We start from the raw sequence: 21,803 nt of genomic DNA, 5'->3' as shown, positions 1-21,803 counted from the left end.
ATCTGAGGTGTCGTCTGCAACTTGGTCGAATAGGGACATGCAGGTATGCCTCCTTGAGATATAGAGTCACCAGCCAAGACTCCTTGCCCAGCATGGGAAGAAGTTGCTGTAGGGTCAGCATCTTGAATTTTGGCACAATGAGGTAAGTATTCAGTGCGGACAGGTCGAGAATAGGCCTCCATTGATTTTCTTTTCTTGGAACACGGAATAGTCTGGAGTAAAATCCTTGGCCTTGTTCTGAAAGTGGTACCTTTTCTATGGCTTTCATTTGAAGTAAGTTGTTGATCTGCTTTAAAGCCTCTGCCCTCTGATTTGGTGGCAGGTTTGGCATTCCGTTTCTTCTTGGCAAAGTGTGGAAGTGGAACCTGTATCCTTTGTCTATTATTTGCAGTGTCCATGTGTCCCTTGTAATATAATGCCAGTTTTTTGAGAATAAAGCAAGCTTTCCGCCCAAGGGTGCTTTCAATTGAGCCCTGGTAGGCGGAATCAGAGTAAAGTCATTGAGTCTGTCCTGGTGTAGAAGTTGTTGTTGCTGTTGCTGCACTACCTCTCTGGTTGGTAGGCTGCCACTGACGGCCTCTGTAGGAGCCCCTAGATTGCCCTCTACCTCTGGGGTGCCTGTTCCTGCCTCTCTGGGCTCTGTCCGAGTCTGGAAAGGACCAATTCTTAGTAGGCCAGTTTCTGCTGAATCTCGGTGGTTGTACTTGCAGAAAATCCTTAACTGTTTGCACAGATTTTGCCTTTTCTTCAAACTTTTTTAAGACCTCCTGAGCCGAGGAGCCAAATAATTTTTGTTTTTCCATTGGAGCATCCAGGAGTTTAGCTTTAACATGGTCTGGCAAAGATTGTTCCTTCAGCCAGGCATGCCTACGAATAACTGCCCCAGTCATAGCTGACCTACATGAAGCCTCCAGTGCATCATAACCACACTTTAAAAAATGATTACTAACCTGCTGTGAGTTATGTACCAAATCCTGAAGGGATTTACGGTCAAGGGGTTCAGAAGAAGAAAGCTTCTTATTCAGTTCATCTAACAAATACTCTTGGCACTGTATCATATGAAATTGACAATTTAATGCCCTGACAGAAAGAGTTGCAGAAGTATATCCCTTCTTTCCCCATCTTTCTAAAGCTCCAGACTCTCTTTCAGAAGGTAGAGGATTTTTGGCAGTGGCAGCTGCAACCCCTTTATGGCCCTGAGAAATAGTATCTGGGTCTGCGAACCTTATACAGATGAAAATGAGAATCCGGGACCCTGTAGTATCTATCAGGTTTGGCAGGTGCCGGAGGGAGAGTATCAGGGGCTGTACTAACATCATTGTACACATCATCAATTACATTCAAAACAGGAGTTATAGCTAAGGGCCTATGTTGAGGCAAATGCAAGAAGGTCCTTAATCTCTTTCTAGAATCAGAGAATTCCTGACCCTGCAATTGAAAATGCTCTCTCATGGAGTGTAGAGTCTCACCAAAAGAAAACTCTTCAGGAGGGGAGGCCGAAGGGATAGATTCTTCAGCATCAGAATCCTCATAGGGCGAATAAGCCTCCTCCTGGTGATCTGACAACTCAGATCCATCCGTGGACTCATCTGAAGAGTGTGGGTCAGAGGGCTCAGTCCTGGGCCTTTTGTCTGGTGGTGGGTGAGAGGCCCTGTCCGGGTGAGGTTGAGAACCTCTAATTAAAGAAATAAGATCCTCTGCAAGGCTGAGGATCTGAGAACTAGAAGAAGGCCTCTGGGAGGTAGGCTTGGGAGGCAAAGCTTTAGAAAGTTTAGCAGCTTTAGCCCTGGAAAAGGCCTTAATGGACATGGAAGCAGGGGGTCTAGCTGCCCCACGTGCAGGAGTAGATTTGTCCAAAGGTATGGTGTCGGACATTTCCTGGACACTGGTTTCGGTAGGTAGCTCAGTAGCCGACTCAGCTGGGGCCTCCAGGGCTGCAGTGGTCGGTTGAGTGGATTCGGATGAAGGAAGCTCCGAGGACTCTGTTTCGGCCGAAACCGATACACTCGCGGTAGGCCTTACCGTGGTTTCAGCCAAAACCGCGGGCCACGAGTGTCGGTCCTTGTCCTTCCGTTTTTTCATCAAATGCGATGTCGGAGTCTTCGACGGCATTTTATATGCAAAATTAGCCCCAAAAAATTCCTCTGCAAAGTCCGACCGACGTCTAAGAGTTCGTCGGTTGAAGGAAGCACAGGCTGAACAGGCCAAGACGTCGTGGTCTGGGCCTAAGCAAGGGAGGCAGTAGGAGTGGAAATCCTTATGAGGTATTTGTTTCCCACAAGTTAAACAATTATTTACTTTATCTGACATCGGCTGAGGCAAGAAAGAGTCCCCAACGGGGTACTTAGCTTTTTCGAAGTCTTCGTAGCTGAATCACAGGATCTGACTGACCGGCACTTGCGAACTGCTTCTGCTTCGGGCACCGCGCGGCAAGAAAGACGGAGGAAAATGGCGTCGGCTGATGCTTTTATACCCCAGACGCTCTGACGTCGGGGAAAGTGCGACATCAGCCGAGGCCAGACCCAGACTTTGGAATCCGGCCAACCGAAGGGCTGCCTGAGGCAGGACAACCCATATGTTATGACTGCAGATGCATCCTTGAAGGACATCTGAGTGAGCATGCCCTGCAGAATTGCAGAGGCAAACCCAGCCCTAGTGTTTGAGAATAGGTTTGGATGGTAATGTTTGGTGAAGGTGTGGACTGAAGTCCATGTGGCAGCTTCTGGGATGTCCTTTGTGAGTACCCCTCTAAGGAATGCTGTGGAAGTAGAGGTTGCCCTAGTGAAATGGGTTCTGATGACCCTAGCGAGTGGTTTTCCATGCAAAGAGTAGCAAAATTGGAAGCAGTGTGCTATCCATTTGGAAATGGTCTGTTTGGATATTGGTTTCCCCTGTGCCCCATTTTTAAATCTGACCAAGAGCTGGTCAAATTTTCCTGAATGTCTCTGTGCAATCCAGATAAAACCTGAGTTGCCTGTGCACATCCAAAGAATGCAGAATCCTTTCCCCCTTGTTCTGAGGGTTAGGGAAGAAGGTGGGCAGGTGGCTGGCTTGGTTGAGGGTACCATCTGAACCCACCTTTGGCATGAAGGAGGGATTGGTTCTCACGGAGACCCTGTCTGAATGGAAGATAAATGGCTCAATGGCCATTAAGGCTTGAAGCTCTGACACTCTCCTGGCTGAAGTAATAGCCAGGAGAAAGGCAGTCTTCCAAGAGAAGTACTTTAGTTCTGAGGATGCTGTAGGCTCAAAGGGAGGCAGAGTAAGCTTTTCTAAAACATAGTTCAGGTCCCAGGCTGGGCTAGGCTGTCTTCTGGGAAGCCTGATATTAGAGGCTCCTCTAAGGAATCATTTGATAACAGGGTGGGAGAACAATGGCTGTTCTGTATCAAAGTGTGCCGAGATGGCAGAAGCATAGATCTGTATGGAGGAGAGACCCTTATTAAGAAACTCAGCAAGATAATCTAGAATAAGTGAAATGGAGGGCAGATGCGTGTCTGCCCCTCTGGACTGGCTCCAGGAGCAGAATCTTTTCCAGCATAAGATTTTCTGTTGCTGGGCCTTCTGGCTTCTGTGATGATGTCCCCCCCCCCCAGGATAGCAGGTGAGGTATCAGAGGTAGCCGCCAGGGGGGCTGGTGAGATAGGCTGTGCAGCAGTGGGTACCAATGTTGTCTGGGCCAATCTAGGGCAATGAGTATTGCTCTTGGTTTTTCCTCCCTCGGTGAATGGAAGTCTCTTGTTCAGGGCACAGGCATGGGCCCACCAGAGGAAGTCGGATCTTATGCAAGGGATCACAGGCAGGGAGGTAACCATAGGTTGTGAATGTTGACACCATAGGTTCTTTAGGTGCCACTGAATTTTCCTCATGTGTGTAGTCTGGTCAGAGGTACCAGGAGGATGCATGAGGCCATGTACCCTAGAGCTTGTAGGAACTTCCTGGCAGAAAGCTGGGTTTGCGAGGCCAGAGTAGTGAAGTATTTTGGTAGGAAACTTTGTTTTTCTGGGAACAGAAAGGCCATTTGCTGTTCTGTGTCCAGTAAGGCTCCAAGAAACATGATTTTCCTAGTAGATGTCTGTTTTGATTTCCTTTCATTGATAGTGAACCCCTGAGAGGTGAGTAGGGTTTTTTTTATAAATGAGAGGTGCTGCAGGAACAGTTCCTTGCAGTCTGCCTGGATGAGACAGTTGTCCTGCTACGGATAAATCTGTACATAGTTTTGCCTACAAAAGGCAATGGCAGGAGCTAGACATTTGGTGAATACTCTGGGAGGAGTAGATAAGCCAAAGGGTAAAGCACAGAATTGAAAGTGTAGTGATCCTGCTCTGTAGCGCAGGAATTTTCTGCATGATTCCCTTACTGGGATGTGCAGGTAAGCATCCTTTAGGCCTAAGGTGACCATCCAAGCTTTGTTCGGCAGCATTGGTAGAAGCTGTTGTAAGGTAAGCATTTTGAATTTTGGGATTACCACGAAGGTACTGAGAAAGGATAGGTCCAGGATGGGACACCAAGTCCCCTCTTTCCGGGGAACAAGAAATAGTCTGGACTAGAATCCTTTTGCAACTTGTTCTGGAGGTACAGGTTCTACTGCCCCTATGGATATTAGGTTTTGCACTTGTTTTACTGCTTCTGCCCACATGCACAGGTTTGGAGGTAGGTCTAGGTACCCTCTTGGAGGTGGTAGTTTTTGGAAATTGAATTTGTACCCCTGAGCAATGACTTTTAAGACCCATTGATCTTTTATTATAGAGTTCCAATTTTCTCTGCATAGAGATGGCCTTCCTCCTAGCTTTTGGTGTGGTGGAGGCAGTCAGAGATGGGAAAGGTAGTCATTGAGAGTTTTTTTCCATACAGGGTTGCTTCTGAACTCCCTGCTCTAGTGTCTGAGGGGGGCACTGTTTTGTTCTTTGCTGGCCCTAAGTTTTAGTCCTGGTGGGTCTGTCCCTATGGATTTTGCCTTGTGCCTGCCTGTTTGGTGCAGGAAAGGACCAGTGTTTAGAGGGAAAATTTCTGCTGAACCTAGGAGGTTGTACTTGAAGAAAATCTTTAACAGTCTGCATCGATTTTGCTTTGTCTTCCATCTTTTTAAGTACCTCTTCAGTTTTCTGGCCGAATAAGCGGTCTTTGTCAAAAGTTGCATCCATGATTTTAGCTTTGACATGATCAGGGAGAGGTTGTTCCTTCAGCCATGCATTTCTTCTGATAACAGATCCTGTCACTGCTGCCCTGCTAGAAGCGTCTAGGGCATCAAATCCACAGTGCAAGGAGTGCTTTGCTACCAGAGATGAAGAGTGTAGTAATTCTGCTATCTCTTTATTGTTGGGAAAACCTGGAAAAGCAGACATTTTCTGTTTCAAAAGTTCTAAAGTGTGCTGTTTGTATTTTAACATATGGACCTGACAGTTGAGAACCCTTATAGTTAAAGTTGCAGAGGTATATACTTTTTTACCCTATCTGTCCAGGGCCCTGGATTCTTTGTCTGAGGGAGTAGGATTCTTTGCAGAGGTAGCCTTAACTCCCTTAGGTCCCTGAATAATCACCTCTGGATCTGCTATAGGATTTCTGTAGAGGAATTTATGCGAGTCAGGTACCCTGTAGTATGTGTCAGGTTTTCTAGGGGCAAGTGGAAGGGTGTCAGGGCTAAGGCTGTATTCTTGGTTAAACATCATCTACCACCTCCAAGATGGGTGGGATGGCCAGAGGCCTGTGCTGGGGTAGGTCCAGAAACTCTCTTAGTCTTTTCTTGGATTGAGGGAAATCTGTTGATTCCCATTGGAAATGTTCCCTGAGGGTGTGGAGGGTTCCCCAAAAGAAAAGTCCTCCAAACATGATGCAGAAGGAATAAATTCTTCTGCATCTGAGTCTTCACAGGCAGTAAGAGGATTTTCCTCTTCAAAAACAGAGGAGTCAGATCCCTCTGAGTCTAAATCCGATTGGATGTCTGGAGAAGGTTCCCTTCTCCTCTTGGCTGGTGTGACCCGATTACCCCAGATGAAAGTGATAAGATCCTCCACCATTTTCAGCATTCTAGTTTGAGGAGGGGGAGAAGTAGTGGAATGGAGAATTTTTGCGGTTTGCTTTGGAGTAGTTCTAACTCTGGCCAAAAGAGTATCCCTCAGTGCTATCAATGTGTTAGTTGGAAGAGAAGGTGAAGGCTTTGAAGAGAAGTCCAAAGTGCGAACTGTATCCTCAGAAGCCGGTGCCTGCGTAGCGGCTCCAGACCCAACTGAGGCAGAGACAGCTGAAGGCTCGTTAGATGATGCAGTTTTCTGCGGCATACAAAACGCTAAAAAAGGGTTTCAGTAGAGGCCTGTGAAGTAATTGAGATGGGCACATCAGGGGCTGTGAAAGTGCCTCAATGAATTCCGAAGAACTGCCAACCCTTTTAGCAGTGGTGTCGTTGGAAGGCTTGGCCTTATGCGGTCTGTCTCTATCCTTATCTTTACGTTTTTTCAGAAGATATGCGGTTTGTTGACTGACGGACGCCATATCGGTAATCAGAGACAGAAGATGAAAATATCTGGCTACAAACAGGGCTCTACAGTGAATAGTTCTAGCATTAAAGAGGGCACAGAACCAACAGCGTGGTAAAGTCGTGATCTGGACCTAAGCAAGTGACACAGTAAGAATGGAAGTCTCGTTGTGGTATTTGCTTTCCACAGGCGAGACAGTTATTGACTTTTTTTGGACATCAGTTAGTGCAAGAAAAAGGAAGACTCCCCAATGGGGTACTTAGCTTTAGACGTTTTCAGCTGAAGTTTGAAAACTGAAAACAGCCAACCGGCACTGTTGCGAATTGCTTCTGCTATAGGCTCCATAGCAAGAAAGACTGAGGTAATGGCGTCGCCTGCTCTCCTTTACAGCTCGGATGACCTGACGTCACCCAGCAAGCGACAGCAGCTGACGCACAAAATCTTGACTCTGGTATTCAGACCGACTGAGGGCTACCACAGCATGGATAACCCAATGGTTAAGACTGCAGCAGTTTAGCACTAAGAACATGTAAACAATCTTTAACATTTTTTTTTACTACTCAAAAAGTACAGTTGTGTACACTTACCATAAATGTAGATGTTCGAGTGTATTCACGTCATGGAAGAAGCGAAAGCATCCGACGCAGAAATCCCAAGACTCTGGTATTCAGGCTGGCTGAGGGCTACCTGCAGGCAGATGACCCAAATGTGATGACTGCAACAGTGAAACATGAAGGACATCTTACAAAGATATAACCCACTCCCTGGCTTTACCTGTAGTCCAGCTTCAGTTCACCGATTGTTTTTTTCTCGGTCATCTCGCCACTACCCGCTCCGTTCACCCTGCAGGCTCCCTCCCCTACCCTGCCCCCAAATCCCACCCACCCCTATCTCTACTCTTATACATCCTTTCACTCCACTCCCTCATTTCAATCCAATCACAACTTGCCTGAGCCAAACTCTACCCTTCTATTTAAACCTAAACTCTCCATTTGCTCTCCAATTCCCTTCTTACAATGCTATACTCATCTACTCTCACAATTACTCCACTAGCCCTTTTAATCTCTCTCTCCTGTCTAACCTATCTCACACAGTTTCCCAACCCTTATTATACCTCACTTATACACTCCACTGCATCGTACAATCATCAGCACTCCCCCTCTTACTCATCAATCTCAAATGCTGCCACACTACATACCTATTCAAACCTTAACTATTCCTCGCACCTCCCCACTTATACACTCCTCTAAAGTTTCATTCCAAAAAATCTCTACTCCCACATAAACCTTACGACCTTTCACCACCACACTATCTCACTCTACTCCTCCAGCAAATCTCTCTTTCTCTCACTGGTGACATTCACCCAAACCTCGGACCCATCTCTAACCTTAATGTCTCCAAACTCTCCTCACAGCCTACAAAAGCCAAATCCATACATCGCACTACTCTCAATGCTCAAAGCCTTAGAATAAAAATCCCCAGCCTTCATGCATAGCTCACCCATAACTACACCAACATTACTGCCATCTGTGAAACATGGCTTAAACCCTTCATAAAAGATCACAAAATCCTTCCATCAGGTTACCAAATGATTTGCTATAATCTACCCATCCTCCCTTACCATTACCCCCTACACCAATAACATTCCAATCTTTGCCAATGCAGAAATAGCAACAGGTTTATTAAAAATAAACAACCACAAATCAATAGGTATTGCTGCCCTTTATATCCCCTCTGGTGATAGCAAAACTCTTGAGAACATACTATCCTGGTTCTCCTCTAACATAAAAAATGAAACCTATATCCTTGGGGATAACAACATAAACTGGACCTCTATTACCTCGAAGGCCCCTTCCCTCACTATCAATCTATACAAATTCTCCCAACTAATTCATTCACCACAAACCCCAATAAAAATGGTACCACAGGAACCACCAACGATTGGATCCTAACAACACATCTAAAGCTAATCACCAAATCTGGAATAATACCAGATTCCCTAAGTGATCACTTACCTGCCTTCGCCTACTGACTACCATCCCCTCTACAAAAACACCACCACTACATTCAAACCCACAACTTTTCATCCTTCAATCCCTAAACTTTCAAACTTTCTCAGAATGCCTTAAATGCACTGACTGTTCCCCTCTAAAAACTGTACCCCTAGATGATGCAGTCTCCTATTCTAACCAATCATTTCTTACCCTCCTCAACCAACAGCCCCCCCAGAACCAAACTCATCAAAACCAATCCCTGCCCATGGTTATCTAAAGAAACTAAACTTGCCATGCAACAAAGGGACAAAAAATGGAAACCATCAAAAAAGATAAAAACCCAGGCTCCCTCCTAGAATTCAAGCAACTCCGAAACTCCACAAAAAAAGCTAATTAAAGATCACAAAGCCTATCACTCCAAGCTCCAGTCTCTGCACTCAACAACCCCCCAAAAATTCTGGGACTCCATCTTATTAATACTGCACCCTGGTAATAAAGTAAACCGTTGTCCTAATCCCACCCTCTCCGACCTAGACACTGCCTCTCAATTCAACTCATTCTTCATAGATTGCATAGCCAAACTATTCAGTCCCCCTCCTCCCTCCACAACCTTCTCTCCAATCAGCTCTCCCCTTCAAAATCATTCTGCCTTACTCCCATTCCTACAAGCACTATAAAAAGGCTCCTCCTCAAACTCAAGGTCTGTCGCAATGCACCTGCCAATCTTCCTCCTACTTTCCTTAAACTTTCTGCAGACAGCATCGCCTACCCTATATCTCTATACTTATAAATAGATCCTTTCAAGAATCATATGTCCCTTCCTACATCATCCCCCTCCCCAAAGGTGGTAAAAATACAGACAACACCAATTTTAGGCCTATTGCCATCCTTTCCCCTCTGTCTAAAATCCTAGAGAAAACCATCTAAGTACAACTAATGAAGCACCTAACCCAAAATAATCTCCTCTCCCCTTCCCAACACAGCTTCCGCCCTGGCCACTCCACCATGACTGCTCTTCTGTCCTTTCTATAAACCATCAACACTGAATGCAACGCAGGCAAATTTGTATCTACACTATTCCTTGACTTGTCAAAAGCCTTTGACACCATCTCCCACACCCTACTCATATCCAGCTCTGCACTCTACATCTTTCTCTCTCCACCATAACCTGGTTTTCCAGCTACCTGTCCAACCACCAACAAGCTGTCCAATGGAAAACTTCAACCTCCCCTTCCTACCTACAGCCACAGGTGTACCTCAAGGCTCAGTTCTCAGCCCTCTCCTCTTTAACCTGTTTATTAAAAACTTTCACCGCTCCATCCCACAGTCATCTTGTCATTCAATATGCTGATGACTTGACTATCATCTGCTCAGCCTTCTCACTTTCCAAGCTCCTAGCAAAAACCCAACTAGCCTTCTCCAAAACATAATCCTGGATGATCTTCTCCTCTTCCAAAAACTCCAGTATTGATAAAAAACACATTCACCATACACAACCCCCCCCCCCCCATGAAATTGTTCCCACCACCAAGCTTCTCGGCATCACTGATGAACTAAAATTTAACACCCACATCCTCTCTATCAAAAAAAAAACAAACCAAAAGTTAGGTCTCCTTTACAGGCACAACTGCTTCCTTAGCCCCTCTACCCTAGCATCCACTTTCTTGCTCCCCTCCATAATGTATGAAGCCCCTCTTTTCTCAAACCTCCACATCGGCTTACAAACCAAACTGCAATCCTGCCACCACAAAATCTGCAAATTTCCAACCAATTCTAAAAACTCATCCCACCTTGCCACTCCCTCCTCACCTTCAGTTGGCTTGAACTCCCCAACTACTTCAGATACATACAGCTCACCATTGCCCACAAGCTTATCTTCAAACCGGCTAACAGCCCATATCTCTCCATGTCCTTAAAACCCTATATACCAAACTACAAACTCAGATCCACAAACCAAAATCTCCTAATGGTCCACAAACCCACTCATCCTCCTGGCCAGCTACTCCTCTCCTACTCTATAGCCAAAAAATGGCACCCCCCCCCCCACCTTCGCAACCATACCAATTTCATATCCCAGCTACTATCTCATCTATCAGCCAAATGGGAATGTCCTTACCATGCTGCTACATTAACTCCTCTCCTCCTCTCTCTACCTAGCTCCTTACCCCCCCCCCCCCGCCGGGGTCCAATTTTCTCTCTGTCCAATGTAATCTTACTTCAGTAAACATTCTCACGGTACTCTCTCCATGCAAAATGATCCACCTAATCTGCAAATAACCAGTAGCTACTTGTTTATATGCTAACTTACAATGCTCATCTGACCTAAATGACTTTCTGCAATGATCAGTTTTACCTACCTGTAAATATGGGCTACTGACTTTGTATTCAAATGTTAAATCACTAGATCCTGTTACACAATATATTTACACACTTCTGAATTTTTTAAATTGTTTCTGTACAAATCTTTGTTTTTATACTTTGTAACATGTAATTTGTAATAATCTATAACTAGATTATGCTAGAGCTTTTCTCCCCAGGCCTCCACTGAAAACGGGCTCTTGATGGCCCAGTGGACTTCCCCGGTCATGGAACGTAAATAAATAAAATAAAATATTTACATTATCCATTTTGAAAGGAGACTAACAGATCTGTTTGATTTGTTTTCCAAAACTGAAACAATACCTTAAAGACCTACGTATATCAAATATCTTGATCAGGGTCTGTCTTGGTCCTACTTAGTCTGCCACTATGTTTTGCTCTGATGGAAAGCTTGGTACTTGGAGGTTTAAGGAATGCTGAAGAGCTAACTACCAAACTTCTATAGCTTGAATAGTGGTATAGTCTTATATGCCCTTGCTTGTTGAAGTACCATGACACTGTTGTACTGTACCACTATTTAAAGAGATTAGGCTGCGGTGGTGGTGCTGCGGTAGCGTTGTCGCCTCACAGTAAGACGTTGTCCTGTTCAACTCTCAGCTAGAACTTCTTCTGTGTAGAGACATGTGTGAATGGGCGTACCTTTGTTGAAGGTTGTGTGTCAGGGCTGGCAACTCATCACGTAAAAATCTACTGCCAATCATTAGCGGACCGGAGTTCCGCTGTGGCGACCCCTAACCGGGAAAAGTCGAAAGACACAACAACAACAACAACATGTGCTCTGGTCTGTCTGAGCCTTGCTCCTTTACCTTCACTGGAAATGTTTTCCCAAGGAATTCTAAGACATCTTAGGGCAGAGGCTGACTTAGAGGTAGAGGGAAAAATAAAAGGGTACCTGTAAGAGGCTACATAGGAATTTCCCACCTGTCAGTTTCAGGTATAAAGCTCAAGAGAAATAACTAAATTTGTAGTGTAACCCAGACCACAGAAAATCAAAGATCTTATAGAACCAACAAACTTCTCTAGGGAATAAAAAAAAATAACATACGATAAATTTAGATGTTCGAGTGTATACACTGCTGCAGTCATTACATTTGTGTTATCCTGCCGTCAGGCGGTTCCCCAGTTGGCTTGAATTCCAAAGTCTTGGTCCGGCGTCGGTTGCTGTCGCCTCCTTCCTGACGTCATTCCGACAGGGGTATACAAGATGCAGCCGATGCCATTTTCTTCAGTTTTTCTTGACCCAGATGTCAGGTGCCTCTAAATAAGTAGGCAATTCCAATTGCTAATAAAACCTACATAAGAAAAACAAAAAACAGCTTACAGCTACCAGCAAATACTCCCCATAGGAAGTAAGGGTAGAAGACATAGGTACGTACCAGCCAGTAAGAGGGGAAGGAGGGAGGGCAACCTGGACTGCAGCAGTGTATACACTCGAACATCTACATTTATGGTAGGTACAAAACTGTACTATGTTCATCGTGTTACACTGCTGCAGTCATTACACTTGGGTAGAATCCCAAAGCTGAGGAAGGGTGGCTGGTTCTATAAGGCATTAGGAATGGCTATAAGGCCCTGCAGCATTGCAGTGGTGAAGCTAGCTCTGGATTTAGAGTATAGAGGCAGATGGTAATGCTTGGTGAAGGTATGTACAGAACTCCAAGTTGCTGCTTCCAAAATATCCTTGGTAGGTACTCCCCTGAAGTAGGCAGTTGAAGTGGCTATTGCCCTGGTGGAGTGAGATCTAATGCTGCTAGGTACAGGTTTTCCATGGTATGTGTAGCAGAAACATATACAATGTCCTATCCATTTTGAAATGGTCTGTTTTGAAATGGCTATTCCTTGTGCTCCTGCAGCATATGCTACCAATAATTGCTCAAATTTTCTGAAAGCTTTGGTTTTGTCCAAGTAGAAGCGTAACTGCCTGTGAATGTCCAAAGAGTGCAGTAGTCTCTCCCCTTTATTCTGTGGTTTAGGATAAAAAATTGACAGGTGAATAATTTGGTTTAGAGCCACACTGGATACCACCTTTGGCATAAAAGTAGGGTTAGTTCTTACAGACACCCTGTCCTGGTGAAAAATGAGGAAAGATTCCACTGCCATTAGTGCCTGTAATTCTGAAACTCTTCGTGCTGATGTTATTTGCCAGGAGCAGAGCAGTTTTCCAAGAGATGTATTTTAATTCTGCTGTGTTGGCTGGCTCAAAAGGAGGTAAAGTTAGCTTCTCCAAAACAAAGTTGAGGTCCCAAGTTGGAGTAGGTGCTCTACGGGGCGGTCTTATGTTTTTAGCCCCTCTGAGGTACTGCTTTAACAGAGGATTAGAGAAAATTGGTGGATCCGTGTTGTAATGAGCAGAGATGGCAGAGGTGTGGATCTTGATGGATGAGAAGGAGAGTCCTTTGTCCAGCATCTCAGTTAAGTATTGTAGTATCTGAGGAATGTTTGGGACAAGAGGGTCAAGGCTGTGAGCTTGGTTCCAGGCACAGAATCTCTTCCATTTATCCGAATAGGCTTTCCTAGTACTAGGCCTTCTGGCCTCCAGAATGACATCCATAACAGCTTTGGAGAGGAGGCATTGCTTGCTTGACTAAGGAATCTTCCATGCAGCTAGGTTTAAGGTCTTTAGCTGGCTGTGTAGTATTCGTTTGTTGTGCTGAGTCAGCAGATGTGGGATTTGAGGCAAAATCCAGGGTGGTTCTTGTGCTAAGCTCCTTAAGATTGGGTACCAGTGCTGGCGTGGCCAGTCTGGCGCAATCATGATCATCTTTGGCTCTTTCTGCCTGGCTTTTATGAGTACCTTTGGCAGGAGAGGTAGTGGTGGGAAAGTATATACTTGTAGGTTCTCCCAGCTGAATGAGAGGGCATCCACTTTCCATGCTTGTGGATGGTAACTCCTTGTGCAGAATTTCTGTAGCTGGCAGTTTATTGGGGATGCAAATAGATCTATGTCCGGGCTCCACCATTTCTGTGTTATCATTCTGAATATTTGTGGATTCAACTCCCATTCGTGGGGATCCATGATGTTTCTGCTTAAGTCGTCTGCCAGTGTGTTTTTCTCTCCTGGCAGGAATTGTGCTTGCAGATGAACTTGAAGGTTTATAGCTGTGTTCCACAAGGTCATAGCTTGTCTGCATAGGGGGTAGGAGTGAGTGCCCCCTTGCTTGTTTATGTACCACATAACTGTGGTGTTGTCTGTCTTTAGTAGTAGTTGTCCTGGATGCAGCAGGTCCTTGAAAGCTATAAGCGCATTTTGTACACCTGGCATCTCTTTTTGATTGATGTGAAGATGCCTTTGTTCTGCGGGCCACGTGCCCTGAATACATTTGCCTGCCATGTGTGCTCCCCAGGTGTAATCTGATGCATCTGTTGTCAGTGTTTGCCTGGCTGTGGGTTGTGTAAAAGGCTATCCCTTGTTGAGGTGACAGGCTTGAGCCCACCACTGAAACTCCTGTTGAAGGCAAGGGATTAGTGGTATAACTGTTTCCAAACTTTGACAGTGTTGAGACCATACATTCTTTAGGTACCATTGTAGTTTCCTCATATGCAGTCTGGCATATGGAATTAGTAGTATGCAGGATGCCATGTAACCCAAGGCCTGCAGAATTTTTCTTGCAGGGAGCTGGGTCTTTGTTGCCATCAATTGAAAGTACTGAGTCAGTTGTCCTTGTTTGTCTGTCGTGAGATAAGTCATCTGGGCCGTTGTGTTCAAGCTGGCACCCAGGAATATAATCTCTTGTGAGGGCACTAGTTTTGATTTCTTTTCGTTTACTGTGTACCCCAGGCAACTTAATAACTTTTTTACAAACGCCATATGCTTTAGAAGAATGTCCTTGCTCTCTGCTTGAATTAGGCAGTCGTCCAGGTACGGATAAATTTGAATTCCTTTTTGTCTGCAAAATGCAATTACTGGTGCCAGGCACTTTGTGAAGACCCTGGGCGCAATAGATAAGCCAAAGGGCAGTGCAGAGAATTGGTAGTGCATTGTATCAGGTATGAATCTGAGGTATCTTCTGCAGTTTTTTTCTGATAGGGACATGCAGGTATGCCTCTTTGAGGTCCAAAGTCACGAGCCAAGGTTTCTTGCCCAGCATGGCAAGAAGCTGCTGTAATGTCAACATTTTGAATTTCGGAACATCCAGGTAAGTGTTTAGAGATGAAAAATCCAGAATGGGCCTCCAGGTTTTGTCCTTTCTGGGTGCCAGAAAGAGTCTTGAGTAAAATCCTTGTCCTTGCTCTTGTGATGGTACCTTTTGAATAGCTCTCATATCCAGGAGTGCTGTAATTTGTTTTTGAGCCTCTGCCCATTGATTTGGTGGCAAATTTGGCATTCCTTTTAACCTTGGCAGAGTGTGAAAGTGGAACCTGTAACCTTGAAATACAATGTTGAGGACCCATTTGTCTTTGGTGATCATTTGCCAATTGTGGTAGAAGAGTGCCAGTTTTTCCTCCCAAGGGGGCTGCCAAGAAGGATTTGTTTGGCAGCTGTAGTGGGAAGTCATTGGAGCTGCTTTTTATATGGTTGGGGCCTGTCTTCCCCTTCTTTCTGGCCTGATGCAACCCTTTGTCGAGGCCTGTAAGGACCTTGTGTTTGACCTCTTCCTCTCGGACGTCTGTATCATCCCCTTTGAGGTCTGTCTGTAATTGGAAAGGACCAATTCTTAGTTGGCCAGTTTCTGCTAAATCTAGGAGGCTGAACCTGTAAGAAATCCTTCACCGTTTGCATAGATTTTGCCTTATCCTCCATTTTCTTTAATACCTCTTCTGCCTTAATTCCAAATAACAAATCCTGCTGCAAAGGTGCATCCAATAATTTTGCTTTAACATGATCTGGTAACGTATGTTCTTTTAACCAAGCATGTCTTCTAATGACAGAGCCTGTAACTGCTGCTCTGCAGGAGGCCTCTAGAGAATCAAAACCACATTGCAAAGTATGCTTTCCCACTTGTTCAGCTGCATGCAATAAATCCTGCATTTCTTTAAAATTAGGAGGATCTGATTCTGGAAGCATTTTTTTGTTTTAACTGAGACAGTAAAACTTGCTGATATTTTAGCATGTGAAACTGGCAATTTAAGGCTCTCATTGCTAAAGTTGCAGACGTATATACTTTCTTTCCCCATCTGTCTAATGCTCTGGAATCTCTGTCAGAGGGAACTGGATTCTTGGCTGATGAGGCCTTAACTCCTTTGGGTCCCCGAGAAATAGTTTCAGGGTCAGCTACAGGGCTTTTATACAGAAATTTATGAGAGTCAGGGACTCTGTTGTATCTGTCAGGTTTAACAGGAGCTGGAGGTAAGGAATCAGGATTTAAGCTGGATTCAGTATACACATCATCCACAATATCTAACACTGGCGGAATAGCAAGGGGTCTGTGTTGAGGTAATAAAAGGGGTCTGTGTTGAGGTAATAAAAGGAAGTCTCTGAGCCTTTTCTTGGATTCTGAGTAATCCTGGCCTTCCCAGTGGAAATGCTCCCTCATAGTATGTAGGGTTTCCCCAAAGGAGTAGTCCTCAGGCGGTGAGGCTGATGGAATTGATTCCTCAGCATCAGAATCCTCATAAGGGGGTAAAGAGTATCCTAGGTCTGAGGATGAATCAGAAGAGGTGGACACCTGGTCGGATGAGTCATAGTCTGCACCCTGTCTAGGCCTTTTATCAGGAGGGGGATGGGACCCCCTGATCTGAGTGATTAGGTCTTCGGCCATTTTGAGCATTTGTTTCTTAAGCATGGAGGCCTGTCCTGGAGAATGCTGCATTTGTTTTTTTGACTTTAAAAGAGGCTTAAACTTAGCTGAGGGTTTAATGCTTAACTGAGTAGGTCTGAAGACACCCTCTGTAGCTGTGGGTTGCTCAGCTATTGCGGATCCCTCTGAAAGGTTAGTCTCAGTAGGCTGAAGAACTTGTGCATCCGGAGGCCCAGCCATCTCCACGTGGTAGTCAGAGGTGGCTTGTGGTTCTACAGAAGCGGTCAGGGGCTGCGAAGGCGTCTCGCTGAAAACTGGAAAACCAGTGACTGGTCTAGAAGAGGCTTCGTCGTCAGTTTTGGGCCTCGGATGACTATCCTTGTCTTTGCGCTTTTTGTGCATTCCGGTCGTCGGAAGTTCCGACAGCATGGTATAATTGAATTTTCTACCAAAATAATGTCGGGCAAAATCAAACAGACGTTTAATAGTGCGCTTGTTAAACCTAGCACAAAACCGACAACCAGTGGTGTCGTGGTCAGGGCCTAGGCATGGGATACAATAGGAATGGAAATCCTTATGAGGTATTTGCTTCCCACAAGAAATACAGTTATTAACTTTTACTGACATCGGTCTGAGGCAAGAAAAAGTTTCCACAATGGGGTACTTAGCTTTGTAGAAGACTTTGGATCTGGATTCGGAATGAAAATTTCAGGAGACGGCAGACCGCCACTTGCGAACTGCTTTTGCTTCAGGCACCGCACGGCAAGAAAGACTGAAGAAAATGGCGTTGGCTGCATCTTGTATACCTCTGTCGCACTGACGTCAGGGAGGAGGCGACAGCAACCGACGCCGAACCAAGACTTTGGAACTCAGGCCGACTGGGGAACCGCCTGACGGCAGGATAACCCAAGTGTAATGACTGCAGCAGTGTAACACGATGAACATTATAGGAACATCCCCAAAGAGCGATACAGATGAAATTTTACAACTGGACATCAAGAAAGATCTTTTACAGTGTCCAACACATTTCAGAGTACATGTGTTCTTAAAATTGGCACGGGTTAAATGCCTACTAGGCAAAGCAGAAGAACCAACAAAAAAATTCGGTCTAGCTTAAAAGGTGGGGAGGAATTCCTCTAAAAGGAGTTTTTTCTAAGTATTGCCAGCTATCATCCACATAAATTGCTTTAAACACCTGTTAGACTTGGACAAACAGGTACAAAGTGAAATTAACAGAGATGGATTGTGGGACATGTTTAAGATATAAAGATCGGAGATAAAGCTTAAAAATGAAGGCATGAAAGCCTAGACATCCTGAAGCTATAACTCTCCCTAAAATGGAAAGATTCCAGCTTGCTTATTTTGCTAACACCTATAGTTGATTCTTAGGCATGTGGGGTATAGGTTTTGTACACAGGAATGTCTATTTAAATAGAATAGAAGCAAGGGGGCTATACACTGTTTCCATATAATTATAACAAACTACTGGCTATTAGATGCATGTAAATCTGTCTATAAATCTTTCTGTTTAAGTGCAAGGGTAAGGACTGGAAGGTAAACATCCATTACCTACAGTATATGTTCCAAGGAAACTGTAGACTGTAAATTAAATACATCTCTAATGGTGGATGAGCAGTATTTCCTTGGTATTGGAGACCTGGTAAAAAGAATCTAAGAGGTAGCATCACTGCCTCTTTTTAAATCATATTCATCTGAATAAATTTTAATAGGCATTGTCTATGACTGACAAAGAGAAACGCAAGTCCCTACAAAAGGACTCTTCCCCAGGCTCATCCAATAGCATCTCCAAGAAATTCCATCTCAGTAAAGACGGTTCTCCCATGTCCTGACTCAGAAAATGGAAACAGCCAGAGAGGATATAACTTACCACACGTGTAGGGTGTCAGGTAAGACTACACCAGAAGAAACCAGAAAGGTAAATGAATAGTCTGAGGAATAAACAATACACACCACAAAGTGACCCACTCTCAGAGGAGGCATCAACTAAACCCTTGGGACAGTAAAAGCTTCCAGGTGAATTGTTTTCTTTCTAAGAAATACAGAATTCAGACCAACAGGAGCAGAGTAAAAAAAAAAGTACAGTTTCGTACCTACCATAAATGTAGATGTTCGAGTGTCTTCACTGCTGCAGTCATTACACTTGGGTTATCCTGCCATCAGGCGGTCCCGCAGTCTGCCAGAGTTCCACAGTCTTGGTCCTTCGTCGGTTGCTGTCACTTCTTCCCTGACGTCAGTGTGCCAGGGGTATACAAGATGCAGCAGACGCCATTTTCTTCAGTTTTTCTTGCCCCAGATGTCAGGTGCCCCCAAACAGGTAGGCAATACATATTGCTAATAAAACATAAAACAAGGTAAAACAAAACCTTCAGTTACCAGCAAATACACCACATAGGTAGTATAGGATAGAAAGGTATAGATTAGTCCCAGCTAAGAAAGATGGGATGGCGGGTGGGTAACCAGGACTGCAGCAGTGAAGGCACACGAACATCTACATTTATGGTAGGTACAAAACTGTACTATGTTCATAATGTTTCACTGCTGCAGTCATTACACTTGGGTTGAATCCCAAAGCTGAGTTAGGGTGGATGGTTGTATAGAGGATTTGGGGTGGCTAAGAGGCCCTGCAGCACTGCAGTGGCAAAGCCAGCTCTGGATCTAGAATAAAGAGGCAAGTGATAATGCTTGGTAAAGGTATGCACTTAACTCCAAGTTGCAGCTTCCAAGATATCTTTGGTAGGTACTCCTCTAAGGTAGGCAGTTGAAGTGGCCGTTGCCCTGGTGGAATGTGGCCTAATATTACTAGGTACAGGTTTCCCATGCTGTGTGTAGCAGAACCGGATACAGTGTCCTACCCACTTTGAAATGGTCTGCTTTGAAATAGCCTTACCCTGTGATCCTGCAGCATATGCTACAAACAATTGCTCAGTTTTTCTGAAAGCTTTTGTTTTGTCCAAGTAGAAACGTAATTGCCTGTGTATGTCCAAGGAATGCAGAAGTCTCTCCCCTTTATTCTGGGGATTTGGATAAAATGTTGGCAAGTGAATAGTTTGGTTAAGAGCCACACTGGATACCACCTTAGGCATGAATGAAGGGTTTGTTCATAAAGAAACCCTGTGTTGGTGAAAAATGATGAAAAGCTCCACAGCCATTAGTGCCTGTAACTCTGAGACTCTTCGTGCTGAGGTTATTGCCAGAAGCAGAGCAGTTTTCCATGATACATATTTTAACTCTGCTGAATTGGCTGGCTCAAAAGGAGGTAAGGTCAGTTTTTCCAAGACAAAATTGAGGTCCCAAGTTATTGTTGGTGCTCTCGGGGCGGTCTTATGTTTTTAGCCCCTCTGAGGAACTGTTTTAGCAATGGATGAGAGAAAATAGGAGGATCTGTGTTGTAATGAGCCGAGATGGCAGAGGAGTGGATCTTAACAGATGAAAAAGATAGTCCTTTGTCCAGCATCTCAGTTAAGTATTGTAATAGCTGAGGAATATTTGGGACAAGAGGGTGAAGCTTTGAGCCTGGTTCCAGGCACAGAATCTCTTCCATTTTTCTGAATAAGATTTCCTGGTGCTAGGCCTCCTGGCCTCCAAAAAGACATCCATAACAGTTTTAGAGAGAGGTGTTGTCTGCTTGACTAATGAATCTGCCATGCAGCCAGGTTTAAGGTTTTGAGCTGACTGTGTAGGATCTAAATGTTTTGTTGAGTCAGAAGGTGCGGAGTTTGAGGTAAAATCCATGATGGGCCTTGAGCTAAGTTCTTTAAGATTGGGTACCAGTGCTGGCGTGGCCAGTCTGGGGCAATCAGAATCATCTGTGGTTTTTCTTGTCTGACTTTTAGGAGTACCTTTGAAAGGAGAGGCAGTGGTGGGAAGGCATAAACTTTTAGGCTTTTCCAGCTGAACGAGAGAGCATCCACCTTCCATGCTTGTGTGTGATAAGTCCTTGTGCAGAATTTTTGTAGTTGGCAATTCTTTGGGGAGGCAAAGAGATCTATTTCTGGGCACCCCCATTTCTGAGTTATCATACTGAATACTTGTGGATTTAATTTCCACTCGTGAGGATCCATGATGTTTCTGCTTAAGTCGTCTGCCAGAGTGTTTTTCTTTCCTGGCAGAAATTGTGCTTGTAGATGAATTTGATAGGCTAGAGCTGTGTCCCACAAGGTCATGACTCTGCATAGGGGATAAGAATGAGTGCCCCCTTGCTTGTTTATGTACCACATAACTGTGGTGTTGTCTGTCTTTAAGAAGGTCCTTGAAAGCTGTTAGGGCATTTTGTACAGCCAACATCTCTTTTTGATTGATGTGAAGATGCATTTGGTCTGTGGTCCACTTGCCCTGAATACATTTTCCTGCCATGTGTGCTCCCCAGGCGTAATCCGAAGCATCTGTCGTTAGTGTCTGCCTGGCTGTGGGTAGAGTGAAAGGCTGTCCCTTGTTGAGGTGACATGCCTGTAACCACCATCGAAAAGTACAGTTTTGTACCTACTATAAATGTAGATGTTCGAGTGTTCACACTGCTGCAGTCATCACTGTTGGGTTATCCTGCCGTCAGGCGGTCCCGCAGTCGGCCCGTGTTCCAAAGTCTTGGTCTGGCGTCGGTTGCTGTCGCTTCTTTCCTGACGTCAGTGTGCCAGGGGTATACAAGATGCATCCAACGCTATTTTCTTCAGTTTTTCTTACCCCAGATGTCAGGTGCCCCCAATAGGTAGGCACTACATATTTCTATATAAAAATATACATATAAAAAAATAAAACAAAACCTTCAGTCACAAGCAAATACACCACAGAGGTTGTATAAGACAGAAAGGAATAGATTAGTTCAGCTAGTTCAGAGGGGATGGAGGGAGGGTAACCTGGACTGCAGCAGTGTGAACACTCGAACATCTACATTTATGGTAGGTACAAAACTGTACTATGTTCATAGTGTTACACTGCTGCAGTCATCACTGTTGGGTTGAATCTCAAAGCTAAGGCTGGGTGGTGGAACTAAACAGGGTTTGGAGAGGCTAGTAGGCCCTGCAGAACTGCAGTGGCAAAGCCAGCTCTGGTTTTAGAGTATAGAGGTAAGTGATGGTGCTTGGTGTAGGTGTGCACTGAACAAGTGGCAGCCTACAAAATATCCTTGGTTGGTACCCCTCTGAGGAAGGCTGTTGATGTTGCTGTAGCCCTGGTGGAATGGGGCCTGATGTTACCAGGCACAGATTTCCCATGGTGTGTGTAGCAGAAACAGATACAATGTCCTATCCATTTTGAAATGGTCT

The 21,803-nt window shown here is 44.8% G+C and overlaps 1 protein-coding gene across 1 annotated transcript in view; it reads right to left on the bottom strand.

The window, feature by feature from the left end:
- Positions 1 to 21,803, bottom strand: part of NSMCE2 (NSE2 (MMS21) homolog, SMC5-SMC6 complex SUMO ligase) — a 1,433,635-nt gene that overhangs the window by 938,660 nt on the left and 473,172 nt on the right. The gene's annotated exons all lie outside the window — the stretch shown is intronic.

The sequence above is a fragment of the Protopterus annectens genome, chromosome 3.part1 (assembly GCF_019279795.1).
Source record: "Protopterus annectens isolate FY-2018-M chromosome 3.part1, PAN1.0, whole genome shotgun sequence".
Lineage (NCBI taxonomy): Eukaryota > Metazoa > Chordata > Ceratodontiformes > Protopteridae > Protopterus > Protopterus annectens.
Note: the sequence above shows the minus strand (reverse complement) of the source record. Positions and strands in the feature narration are given on the sequence as shown.